Source organism: Schistocerca nitens, chromosome 6 (genome assembly GCF_023898315.1).
Source record: "Schistocerca nitens isolate TAMUIC-IGC-003100 chromosome 6, iqSchNite1.1, whole genome shotgun sequence".
NCBI lineage: Eukaryota > Metazoa > Arthropoda > Insecta > Orthoptera > Acrididae > Schistocerca > Schistocerca nitens.
In genome coordinates this window covers 256,329,242-256,343,322 of record NC_064619.1, presented here as the reverse complement: position 1 = coordinate 256,343,322, position 14,081 = coordinate 256,329,242, and the positions used below count along the sequence as shown (strand labels likewise).

The 14,081-nt window shown below is 39.1% G+C and overlaps 1 protein-coding gene across 2 annotated transcripts in view; it reads left to right on the top strand.

Annotated features, from left to right (window-relative positions):
* LOC126263645 (pro-resilin-like) overlaps window positions 1-14,081 on the top strand; it is a 221,864-nt gene that overhangs the window by 73,280 nt on the left and 134,503 nt on the right. The window lies entirely within an intron of this gene.

Here is a 14,081-nt window from a genome sequence, read left to right as displayed (position 1 = left end):
CCTGACACTTAAATCTATACTCGATGTTAACAAATTTCTCTTCTTCAGAAACGCTTTCCTTGCCATTGCCAGTCTACATTTTATATCCTCTCTACTTCGACCATCATCAGTTATTTTGCTCCCCAAATAGCAAAACTCCTTTACTACTTTAAGTGTCTCATTTCCTAATCTAAAGCCCTCAACATCACCCGACTTAATTCGACTACATTCCATTATCCTCGTTTTGCTTTTGTTGATGTTCATCTTATATCCTCCCTTCAAGACACCATCCATTCCGTTCAACTGCTCTTCCAAGTCCTTTGCTGTCTCTGACAGAATTACAATGTCATCGGCGAACCTCAAAGTTATTATTTCTTCTCCATGGATTTTAATACCCACTCCGAATTTTTCTTTTGTTTCCTTTACTGCTTGCTCAATATACAGATTGAATAACATCGGGCAGAGGCTACAACCCTGTCTTACTCCCTTCCGAACCACTGCTTCCCTTTCATGTCCCTCGACTCTTATAACTGCCATCTGGTTTCTGTACAAATTGTAAATAGCCTTTCGCTCCCTGTATTTTACCCCTGCCACCTTTAGAATTTCAAAAAGAGTATTCCAGTCAACATTGTCATAAGCTTTCTCTAAGTTTACAAATGCTAGAAACGTAGGTTTGCCTTTCCTTAATCTTTCTTCTAAGATCAGTCATAAGGTCAGTATTGCCTCACGTGTTTCAGTATTTCTACGGAATCCAAACTGATCTTCCCCGAGGTCGGCTTCTACTAGTTTTTCCATTCGTCTGTAAAGAATACGTGTTAGTATTTTGCAGCTGTGGCTTATTAAACTGATTGTTCGGTAATTTTCACATCTGTCAACACAGAAGAGCATGAACAAATTAGAAATTTCAAACAAAATCGAAATCAAATCAATACACAGTACAAAAGAGAAATCCGGGAAGTACAAGATCAGTTGACGCAGGTAATACAAGAATTACATATTTCAGAGGACGCTCGCGTTGCAATACGGGAAGAGGGACATAGAAATACGGAACAGCTACAAAATAATAACACGAGGCACTTCCGAAATTACGAAAGAAATTGGCAAGGTACACCGAATTTTGAGATTGAACCGCCGAAACGAAGTAACAATGACCGATATGCGACTTGCCGACATGATGATTTTGACTATAAGCTGTTCATTACTACACGTAACTTCAAAACATTTAATAATTCCGGCAACGACATTCATCCACAAGTGTGGCTTCATAAATTCTTTCATTGTTTTCCTCCCAACTGGTCACTAGAGCACAGATTAGAATTTATGTGTGGCTATTTAGAGAATGAACCAGCTGTAAGAATACGATCGGTCAGTCGCGATTGTCACAGTGAAGGAGAATTTTATCATGCCTTCCTCTCAGCATATTGGTCTCAAGCTACACAAGACCAAGTAAAACACAGCATCATAATGATGAAACATTCGAACAATCTGAATATTCTAGTCTTGTGAAATATTTTGAAGAGATGTTGCACAAGAATCAGTACCTGTGAAACCCATACAGCCACTCAGAAATCATCCACATTTGCTTAATCAAATTGCCTGAACATTTACGACATATTATTTTGGCAGGGCGTTGCAAAGACGACATTGAAGCTTTTCAAGGACTATTACAAGAATTGGAAATTGACACTGAAAATCGCGGACGCGAAAACGGGAGCACAACAATTACAGGTCACATCTGTCACAATTCCGTGATGACAGAAATAATGACTGGACACGACAAGACTATTCTTACAACGTAAATCGTGACCAAAGCAGACACTACCCGTATGACAACCGTTTTCAGAGTAATAATAGTTACAGAGAAAGATCGCACTTCCGTAGTAATGACTATCACAGAGACAATCAGAGAAACAGACAATATGGAAATCAAAATAATTATTATCAAGGGAGACAGAATAACGTCAGACGCAACGGTCCACTGTGCAGATACGATTCTGGGAGAATTCTCCACCACATGACCGACAAAAAAGAAACTATGTAAACTGCCGACCAAACGACAGACCTGAATTTCATCAGAACTGGCGGAATTCAAACAGGGCAGGACCCTCTCGACAAGGTGAATTTGTAGAAGGTAGATCTCCAAATCCCAATAGTGACGCGCGCCAACAAAGAGACAATAGGCAATGACTCACACCGCTGGCAGCCACAAAACGTACTTATGAAGCTGACGATGTAGCTGCCGTGGCTAGTAATTACGTAAAAATGGAAGACATTAGGGACATCTTACTCCAGGAACACGACGTACAACATAACAACATTGCATATCCTGTGATTCACATCACAGTAAATGACGTAAAATTTACGGCAGTACTTGACTCTGGAAGTCCCATTTCAGTAATTAGTGAAACAGCCTTTAGCAAATGCAACAAATCGAACGATTGCCCCCCACTTCCGTTACGTAAGATTAAATTACAAGGTGCAATCGTTGGAAAAAGTGTAGATGTACGCCAACAAACCAACTTAGAAGTCTTCTGTCAAAGCCACAGCTTCTCTATGAACTTTGTTATTGTTCCATTATTGTCGACGGAAATTATATTGGGAGTAGACTTTTTGAAAGAATACAAAGCACTCTTAAACTTTCACGATGCTGAAATAAGTTTAGAGAAAGAAGGTAAGTCAATAGCTTTGAAATTTGAAGATTGGCTCTCAAACCATGACGAGGGAATTAATCGGCTTTACCTTCTGTTAGACAACAGTTCGGAAATTTCGACGGAACTAGACACGAACAATCACTCTGCAAGTACTGACAGGGGTGATATCGACGGCATATTTGATACTAATGAGTTAATTCAGAATAAAATTCAACCAATTGAGAACTGCAATGGCACTGATAGGCAGGATCTTTTTGAGATTTTACAGGCACATTCCACAGTTTTTACTCACAAAACAGGAACAATCAAGGGATCTCAATACCAAATTCGTGTTCGTGAGCATAATAAATTTTGTGTTAGACCATACGTAATTCCGGCACATTATAGGGAGCGTGTTAGAGCAGAAATACAATCTATGATTGACGAGGGCATTATTGAGCCTCCAGTTAGCTCATACAACAATCCATTACATGTTGTTGAGAAGAAAAATGGATCGATCAGAGTTGTCTTAGATTCGAGACAAATCAATACTATCATCATTCCTGAAACGGACAGGCCGCAAACGTTGGAAGAACTTCTTCAAAATTTTAATGGTGTAAAAGTGTTGTCTTTTATTGATCTCAGATCCAGCTTTTATCAGGTCGAACTTCATCCAGAATGTAGAAAATACACAGCTTTCCTTTGTTTCGGCGTTTGTTATTAGTTTCGGAAACTTCCTTTTGGTTTGAACATTTCTTCGGCAGCATTCATTCGCGGGCTAAATTCCGTATTACCTGATTTCTTAAAACGTCACATCACCTTATATGTGGATGATATTATAATAGCAGAAGCCTCATGGGAACAACATAATCGCATCCTCAACAGTTTGTTACGTATTTTTGCAGAATCTGGAATTACAGTTAACTTGGAAAAGTCTGAATTCGGTAGGTCAAAGGTGAGGTTTTTGGGACATATTATTTCTTCTGAAGGCATTCATCCGAATCCTGAAAAGTTAGAAGCAATCAGAGCCATTCCAGTTCCATCCACAAAAAAACAAGTCCGCAGTTTTCTAGGTCTCGTAAATTTTTACCGTCGTTTTCTGAATATGCAAATTCTAGTTACACCAAAACTTTCTTGTCTCACTGGAAAAAATACTATTTGGAACTGGGACGAACAAGCACAGTTGGAGTCGAATTCTTTGAACGAATCGCTACTTAACGCGCCAATACTAGCTCAACCAGATCTGTCACAAGATTTCTGCCTTAGCAGGGAGTCTTCTAAAGTCGGTCTTGGTGCCCATTTATTTCAAGAACCCATAGAAAATGACACCACTGTTCAGAAAACCATTGCTTTTGCTAGCCGAGTGCTAACAAAATCTGAAAAAAAAATATTCAGTTACTGAATTAGAAGCTTTAGATATCGTTTGGGCATTTAACAAATTCCGTTTCTTTCTTTCTGGTAAGCACGTAAAAGTATACAGTGATCATCGCGCATTACAATTTCTTATGTCTTCAAAATTAAATCATGACAGGTTAAAACGTTGGGCATTGTTTCTGCAAGAATTCCACTTCACAATAGTCTACATTTCCGGCAAGGAGAACATTGTTGTGGACTCACTGTCACGCGCACCGGCTGGGCTTGAAAAAAGTAACACAAAAAGGAACCTCGAGAAAAATTTCAGTATTCTTTACATTCAGAAAGTCGCCTTTGAAAACTTTATCACCACATCTTTAAAGGACGTTGCTCATGAACAAGATAAAGATCCGATTTGGAAAGACATCAAAAGTAAATGGCATGAAAAGACACACACTCAGATTCGGCATTATTATCTGGTTAGAAACAACATACTCTTCAAACGCTGCACTGTTGATGACAAGCTATGAGTACTCTGCATTCCAGACGATTTTGTTAATAAGCTCATTTGGTACATTCATTTCAGCTACGCACATTTTGGTCCACGAAACTGTTATCACATTCTTCGGACGACTTGTTATTTTAACAATTTGGAAAAGAGAATTCGAAGAGTCTTGTCTATTTGTAAACTTTGTCAAAAGGCTAAACCATCTACTGTCTCATATCATGCTCCGTTGTTTCCTATCATTCCTTCTAAATTAAAAGAATTTGCTGCTGTGAATCTCTTGGGACCCCTTGTCAGAACATCTAATTGATTTTCGTACGTTCTAGTCGCTGTTGAACTTATTCCAAAATTTGTTTCTTTCACACTGTTACGTAAAACCACTGGGCGGTTTGTATTCAACGCCTTTGTTAAAAATTTTGTACGTGAACTTGGACACGTCAATAAAGTCATTTCAGATAACGGACCGCAATTCAGGTCTGCTGTTTGGTCACGCATGCTTCAGAATCACAAAATCAAACCTGTTTTTATTTCATTGTACTCACTTTGCAGACTTTATTGTCACAGAAAGCATCAGCATTGGGACAGATATTTACACTTATTTCAAAACGTGCTGAATGAATTGCCTCATGACTCCACTGCTTTACCACCTATTCTTGTACTGAAGAATGAAGAACCACCGAACAGAATCAGAGAGCTTGTACCTTTCCCGAATATATGTAAACTTCGACACAAAGACATAATTGATTTGGCTATTAAAAATCTGCAGCAGACAAAAGGAGAAAACTACACGGTAAAGCAAATGCAAAGAAATTATATATTGGTCAGAAAGTTCTCATTACAGCTCATTCATTGTCACTTGAGTCACAAATTCTTTCTGATTTACAATGGACCTTACAGAATCCGACGTATACCACATGATAAATGCGTTGAAGTAGAAACTCTGCGTACTAGATAGAGTAAAGGATTGCACCACATTTCACATGTAAAACCGTTTATTGAGAGATAATCTGCTTTTTAACTTAGTCTTTGCCATAAAATTTTTCACTTCACGCTACTAGTATAATTTGTCAAAAATGGCTCTGAGCACTATGGGACTCAACTGCTGTGGTCATCAGTCCCCTAGAACTTAGAACTACTTAAACTTAACTAACCTAAGGACATCACACACACCCATGCCCGAGGCAGGATTCGAACCTGCGACCGTAGCAGCAGCGCGGCTCCGGACTGGAGCGCCTAGAACCGCACGCCCACCGCGGCCGGCTACAATTTGTCACTCTGAAAAACTGTTAACATGCAACAATGTTTTGAAGTTAACTATCCAGTCTAGAACCTAGCTAACATATTTAGACAGTATTTACGAGTGCATTGTTATAGTGAACAGACGACACAGTGTTACTATATGTGTGTACATTCTTGCTTGTTAGTTGCACGATTACGTAACGACTATAAGTCTCACATACTTCGAACATATACCGGTACTGCTACTGAAATTTTAAAACAACGTTTTGGTTTACTTGAAAATACGTTCTGGATTTAAAGTACTTTCTGAGAGATACCAGATGACACAGTGGTTAGTTTATTTGACAGCTACACGATTATATTACGACGCTACTAATGAGTGACACAATTTATATTATTGCTTTTGCGCTGTATCTGTTATATATCTGCACAGTTTTTCTGAATTCTTCTGGAAAGTAAAACATGTTTTAGTAGTAACTTTTGTGGTATGGTATAGCTACAATCAGACAGCCTTTTCCGTAGCACAACACTGCGTTAGAGCACAGTACTTTCTTCATCACGGCAATAAGCGTAATAACTAAGATATTTATACGCAATGCGTTCACTTTTGTTTATGAGGAGGTGGGTACATTGACTTCAGCATAACTTTGCTTACAGAGGACGATAACTACGACAGTTCCACAGGATTATCTTACAGCAAGATTCATAATTAGCGCTACAGGACACGCATTTGAGTGATTAATTTTGTATCTAAAACATTTATTTTTAAAGATTTTTGAATTACAATGATATAAAGGTTTTCCGTGATACATTTCATTCCATTGCTGTAATCTGTAACACCTGAGGTTATAATTACATTAATCCTCAGGGGGGTACACGCTTACTTTGTGTACCATGTGTTTGGCAAGCACAAGGAGCCCTAGCTAATATGGAATTTGCTTACACAACTTTACACATCGATACCACTGAATTACACAGCTATCTGATTATTTAACAGCGAAACAAACATTTTTTTACTATGTCAGTGACACATGTTAACGCAATTACACAGTAGGATAATTTCACACTTATGAAATTGTATTTTGTCTGCACTGTGTGAACTGTTCATTTTTTTCGGAACCATTGTGATACTATGAAAGCTTTGAATGTCGTATTTTGTAAGGGAGCATGATTTTTAAAGTACGTTGGAGGTAGATGGCACTATTGAAATGAGCTGAGAATTTGTTTTTGGTTTTGGCATTATTGCAGAAAGCTACGACGTTTTTGAGATTTGACTGAGGTGTTATGATGTTATTTTTACAACGACGATGTGTATTATGCTGTTGAGGTATGTTTATGATCAATAAGCTGATGCTGTATGAGGAATTTGATTATGCTACATATTTATAATGATGAAATATTGAAGAATGTCGACGAATATGTATATGTGTAATAAGGTAAGGAATAATGAGTAGTGGTTAGGGACGCTGATTTGTGGAAAAGGTTGTTGGAAACCAAGAATCGAACTTTAAGAGTTATGAAACTTGTGTAAATGCGTGAATGTATTACAGTGCCGACGAAATTTTTTTGGATTTTGTTTCTACACATTTGTAACGAAAATACTCGACCTGTGAAATTTTTTATATGAGACTGTCACTGTGGGGCAAATTGCTGTCGTAAATATTTCGGTAAGAAAGCCAAGTGAGCTTGACATAATGCGTTGTGAGCGGCCAGCTGTTCCAGCCGCCTGGAGAAAACACCATTAGGTGGAGAAAAAAGAGGCCATTAACCTTGTTGTTGACATTCCTTTGTAGAAAGCATCGCAAATATGACTCGCTATTACTTGGAAACATATGATTATACTGTGGACCACGTACTTTGTGCTCCTTGCTGATATGCTTATGAGTTGATGGGAAATATTCTTACATCTGCACACCTGATTATGACAAGTGTCTTTCTACGAGACTTGAGAGAATTTCTACTGACTTATGAAATGCCACATTACTATTGAATGATGTTTTTAAGCTTTGCTTTACATAGTTGCTTATTTCATTTGATATCTGGTTTCCAACTGTCTTGTAGCATTGTTTTCATAAAATAAAATTAAATGCATTTGCTAATGTGAACACCTTCTGTCAACAGATCTATTAAATAATAATTTTATGATCCACATTCTTCGAAAAAGGAGCACTTGGAAAGGAAAGAACAACAAGAAGGGACTCATAACAGTAACTGCATATATAATTTTCTTTTCAAGTACTTGGTAATTTTTTGTAGAATAAGTTTTTGTGGTGCACATTAAAATGTGAATATACATTTCCCTTATCTGCATTGTTGTCTTTAGTGTACTTTTTTCTGCTTGTGGGTTTGTCATGTTTAGATATAAGTTATTACTTTTACTGCTGCTTGCTTTGCCAATTTCCATTTTTTTGTCATTGCTGTTTGTGTTAATTGTTTTGAGCTGCTGCATTGCCTCGTCCCAGCTGAGCTCAGTAGATTTAAGTTAGCTTAAGATGGGGTAGAGAACGAGTTGTGATGAATTCGAAGAAATGGATTGAGAAGCTATAAGAAAATGGTTTGGCCAAAAAAAAAAATATTCTGAAAGACGATATGAACAAAAAAGTTGTGTTTAGGGACAACAAAAAAATGGCTCTGAGCACTATGGGACTTAACAGCTATGGTCATCAGTCCCCTAGAACTTAGGACTACTTAAACGTAACTAACCTAAGGCCATCACACAACATCCAGTCATCACGAGGCAGAGAAAATCCCTAACCCCGCCGTAGGGACAATAGATTTACAAAATTGTTAAGGCTTTCGTGGCCACTTGTTGACAAACTGCCTATTGGCTTCTGTCTCGGGTTCTTCGGCCGACGTTCATCTAATCATTAGATGAACGTCGGCCGAAGAACCCGAGACAGAAGCCAATAGGCAGTTTGACAACAGGTTTAGGTAGGATTTTCTTGGAAATACATGATGAGGTAAGATAATGGAAAATAAATAATGAGGTAAGAAATATGTGAACATATAAATACAGAAAGCTTGCTTGGATAGGATTTTTTTTGGTGGAAATAAATGTTGAAATAAGACGAAAGATCTATGGAATGAAGTTTTGGGTTGGACTGCAGTACCAAATGTTACACTGAAAACAAACCCCGTCCTTTCCTCCTGTGTTAATCTGCTATGTGTTTGTGTACTCTTGTGTATTTGTATTTTTCCCTTCTTTATGTGTTTAGCTTATACGATTTATGTTGTAGAATTTTTCTAGTACTAAGCTACATTCACTATGATGAGGAATACTGTTATCCTCAAATATAATTTACATTAATAATATGTTTTTTACTTTGTAAAGATGTTTAGACATTATTAATTGTGTTCTTTTTCAATGCTCATGTGTGAAATTAATGTTTCGAAAACTATTCTCATTATTTTATATATTTACTTATGTCATAATTCCTGTAACACTGATGTATATTTTTATTTCTATTATTTTGTAAAGCCTGTGTTACTACAAATGTTATCTGTACTGTTATGTTATTTAATGATGTATTTTGTACCTTTGTAATTGTATTCTTATGTTGTAAATTTATAATTGTATAGACACCAGTTCTTCAGATTAAGTTTCATTTCACTGCACACGTTTCTGTGGGTAATAATACATGCACAGTATGTGAGAAGTTGGGACAATTAGTGTTTGCACGTGTGTTGATAATTCAGCAAGCGACTGGTTAACAACATTGCTGGTTCGGAGGACAATTCCAAAAACTTTGTGAGTGCACAAGTGGTGGTTTATGGACTTGCCATATTGTCCGCAAGACTCTTCGATGGTGATTGTGCACCTGCACAGTCGCAACAGATGGTTGCTGGCCGTCTCTACAAGGACTACAGTGGGTCTGCATCTTTGATGACCCACCAATACCATTAATTCTACAAGGACTACAGTGGGCCTGCATCTTTGATGGCCCACCAATACCATTATTTCTACAAGGAATGCAGTGGGTCTGCACCTCTGGTGGCCCACCAATACCGTAATCTCTAACAAGACTACAGTGGTCTGCTCTGTGATGACCTACCTACCTACCAATATTCTTCAACTTCGACTGACTCTGCTGTGGGTTTGCTCTGTTGTGTCCCATTACCTGTCTGCATGTCAAGGGTCAGCACTGTCTTTCTGTTGGAACGACAACACTACTTCTTCAAGACTGCATGGAAATCCACTACTTCCATGTGCAATTTCTTTTAATAATGAGACTTTGTGAAAAAAACTGTAATTACTATTGTGATAAATGATCAGGACTGTCTTTATGAGAACAATTTTAGCTTTTGACCAACAGTGTATCAATAAGTGTGTGCATTTGTTATCTTTGTTATTGTAACTATGAAAAAATTTTTCAAATCTGTATACTGCCCAAAACAATTTGTAAAATTTTTTGCGGGGAGCATGGGGGCTATGTAAGTAGGCTGTTTAGGTTTTTATGTTGGTAACGCCACGTAGCGCTCTGTATGAAAATCACTGACTGTGCTGTGTGCAGTCTGAGGCTGGTCGGCATTGTTGCAATAGTCGCTATTGTAGTGTTGGGCAGTTGGCTGTTAACAGCGCGTAGCGTTGTGCAGTTGGAGGTGAGCTGCCAGCAGTGGAGGATGTGGGGAGAGAGATGGTGGAATTTTGAGAGAGGACGATCTGGACGTGTGTCCATCAGAAAGAGTAAATATGTAATATTGGATATCATGGACTGATATATATATATTATGACTTTTGAACACTATTAAGGTAAATACATTGTTTGTTCTCTATCAAAATCTTTCTTTTGATAACTATGCCTATCAGTAGTTAGTGCCTTCAGTAGTTTGAATCTTTTATTTAGCTGGCAGTAGTGGCGCTCGCTGTATTGAGTAGTTCGAGTAACGAAGATTTTTGTGAGGTAAGTGATTTGTGAAACGTATAAGTTAATTTAGTCAGGGCCATTATCTTGTAGGGATTATTGAAAGTCAGATTGCGTTGCGCTAAAAAATATTGTGTGTCAGTTTAAGCACAGTCATGTATAATTTTTTTAAGGGGACGTTTCAATATCCCTACACCAGTTTACTCTACTGTCTCTCATTTTTTTTTAAAGTCCATAGTTGCATAAAACTTGTTTTGTCATAACCTTGTACTTTTATACACCCCTGAATACAGTTGTATCTTCTGTATTTTTACGACTACTAATGCTATTATTAATATTTGCAGTAGAAGTAACAGCAATATTGCTATTCTGGTTTTCCAAAACTATTCTTCGTAAAGGTGTTTTATATATTTGATCTTCTTCTTCTTCTTCCTGACCTTTATCCTATATCTCAAAGGGGTCGCATATTAATTAATTTTTGGATTTGGCAATGTTAGTGATAGATGGTGGGCAGGTGCTCTTCCTGTCACCATCCCCCCTCCACCCCCCCCCCCCCCCCACCCACCTCACCTCACACTTCCCAGGACAATTTCTGCACTTCATCTATCAGCGTCTGGCGTTACCGCTTCTGGATGTGCGACAAGATTTTGGAAATGTTTGCAAATCGTGTACCTGATCCGGCACTCCGACGTCAGCCCGGTATTCACATGGTCGGATGAGGGAAACTTTAAAAACAACATCCAGATTGACTGGTACACCGACCCTCGACGTATATCCATTGGAGGGATAAGATCCATGGTCGGCGCTCTGCACGAATCCCGGAAGGGTGAGCATTGCCTGCCAAAGTAGTGGGAAGAGGAAACAACAAGTAACCCCACGGTTTTAGAGGGTATGTGATATCTCAGAGATTATCAGCTCGAGTCAAAACAAAAGACTTGGCAGTGTCAGCACATTTATCAGTAAGAAGCAGCCTGGTTGTAAGGATTGATTTCGTTGGGAACTGTGCCATAAGGTAACTGTTGCGTCTCCTTAGGCGAGCTGACTCATGTAATTGATCCTTGCAAACCTGGATACTGACACTGGGACAGAGCTGACGCCCGAGCTGGTCCCTCACATATTCTCATGGGGACAGAAAAAAATGGTTTAAATGGCTCTGAGCACTATGCGACTTAACTTCGGAGGTCATCAGTCGCCTAGAACTTAGAAACCTAACTAACCTAAGGACATCACACACATCCATGCCCGAGGCAGGATGCGAACCTGCGACCGTAGCAGTCGCGCGGTTCCGGACTGAGCGCCTAGAACCGCTAGACCACCGCGGCCGGCTCACGGGGACAGATATGGAGACCTTGCTGGCGATGGCAGCCCCTCAACATCACGCAAATTGTTTATAGACACACGTGCTATGTGTCAATGACCATTGTCCTGTTGAAAACTCACACCACGATGTGGTCCATGCTTCCCAATCACAGCAGCACTCCAGATACAACAGTTTGCTTGTGGTGTTAACAACAGCCTACACATGAGGCGGTAATTACCTAGTCCTGCTGCTACTGATCTCCTACCACTGGAGTGGTGTAACGCCGGAAATGCATATCCTCCTATTTCCATCTGTTGTACTGTAAGTTTTTTCCTTAATTTGTTACCTGAATATATGACATTTCTGTGCCTTTATATATTGTAATTGTTTTACTATATATATATATATATATATATATATATATATATATATATATATATATATATATGTATGTATTTATGTCGATGTATAATTGGTTTGTTTCGTAAATATTATTTGTATTTTTACGCTGGGTCTTGCCTAGGGAAAACTGCTATCGAACGATTACATTGATAGGTCGTGTGAAGAATCAAAGTGTGTAGGATCTTTGGTAGGGTTAACTCTGCCACGTGGAGCGCGGGCAGGGCAGTCGGGGTCTGGCTGGAGTAGCGAGTGGAGCAGGTGTGTGGTGTGACGCTCCCGCGAGTTGCCGCGCTTTCGGGGTTTAGCAGCATGTAATTGCGCTCGACTTGCGATGATAGTTTCTGACATGGTGTCGCGGACGGGAAGCATTAGCTGGCGCACATCAAGAGCCCGTTTCGTCTGGTGACCGTGTTGAGAAGAACGCGCGCCAACATCCAGCTTCTGCAACAGCGACGGCCGACAATGAGTGACTGTCGCCACCTCCTCGATCGACGGCTTCAAACCTTCAATCAACTAACAAGGAAGACCAAAAGCACGTAAAGTTTCAGAACTGTATGGCAGACCTCAGCTTTTCACATTGTTCCATTTGCCTCGCAAAATTACAGCAACTTAGCATGAACCTTTGTTGCTCATTGTCCCAATTGCATTACCAAGCAGGGTCCCTTCCTTTTCCGAAATGAAACCGAGTGTCGTTGAAATTCAGACGCCAGCATTAAAGTACTATCATTGCATTTCATTACTTTAGTTTCAAAGTGCAGTTAAAGCATAGCTGGCTACAATAGTTAGATTACACAAGCACAAATTAAGAGTGCGAGTTTTGTTAGCATATTTTAGCTTACCTGTGACTGCAGCTCAGCTTGGTACGTACTAAATTTTATTATTGTTAATTATTCAGAATCATTTAATTCAAGTTCAAAGTTAAATCTCTTGTTTCTAAATTGCGTAGAGTCAAGTTGCTTTTGAAATGATTGCTGAGGTAGTCCAAGGCTAACCGTATTCTGCTGGATTTCGATGTGCTTCAGAAAGAAAGCTCACTATTAACTTCAGTCACTAAATTAACTTTCGATTTTCCGGATTTATTAATTCTTTTGCTAAATTAAGTCAGAGTGTAGCGAAATTTATTACTTCTGACAAACTTTCAGTTTTCACACTACACGTGTCAACCTTCAGTTGCCACGCTTCTAGTGCTAATTATATGTGTAATAACCTTTCTTTTTCAGTTACTATAGTAATTGTCCTTAGGACAGGCGACCGTGATTTCCCCCAAATCTCAAATATCTAATTACCGCTAGTTAATTGTTGACGTAACGGCCGCACATTTACTTTCTTTATTAACTTTACCCCTTTTCAAAATTAATTTCCACCAGTTTCATTTGCATTTTTCCTTTCATTTAGATGTAACCCTTTCCTCCCTCTTTACCGACAGATTAACTTCGGTGACGATTGCTTTTCCAAAATTCCCATTAGGTACACGCGGTTTAATTTTTCACTGTCATTAAGGTCGATAAGTGAGGGGGAGGTCACAGTGGGATAGCACACACAATGTCGCGGGAAATCTACTAATTATTCTCGCATGACAGTAGCAAATGAGAAGGGTCGACGATGAGCTGAGTGCACAGTACGACGATCTTCCCTGGCCATGATCGACTGGAACACTGACGACGAGTATGCCTGCCCTCTCATTGTCATGTAGTCCAACATTGAGCCACTGTCACATCCAGATGCCTCCACAAATCTGAACACTACACGATTAGATCAGCCCGCTTAGTGTAGACTGAAACACTGTCTCACACGAGTATGTGGCCTCTCCG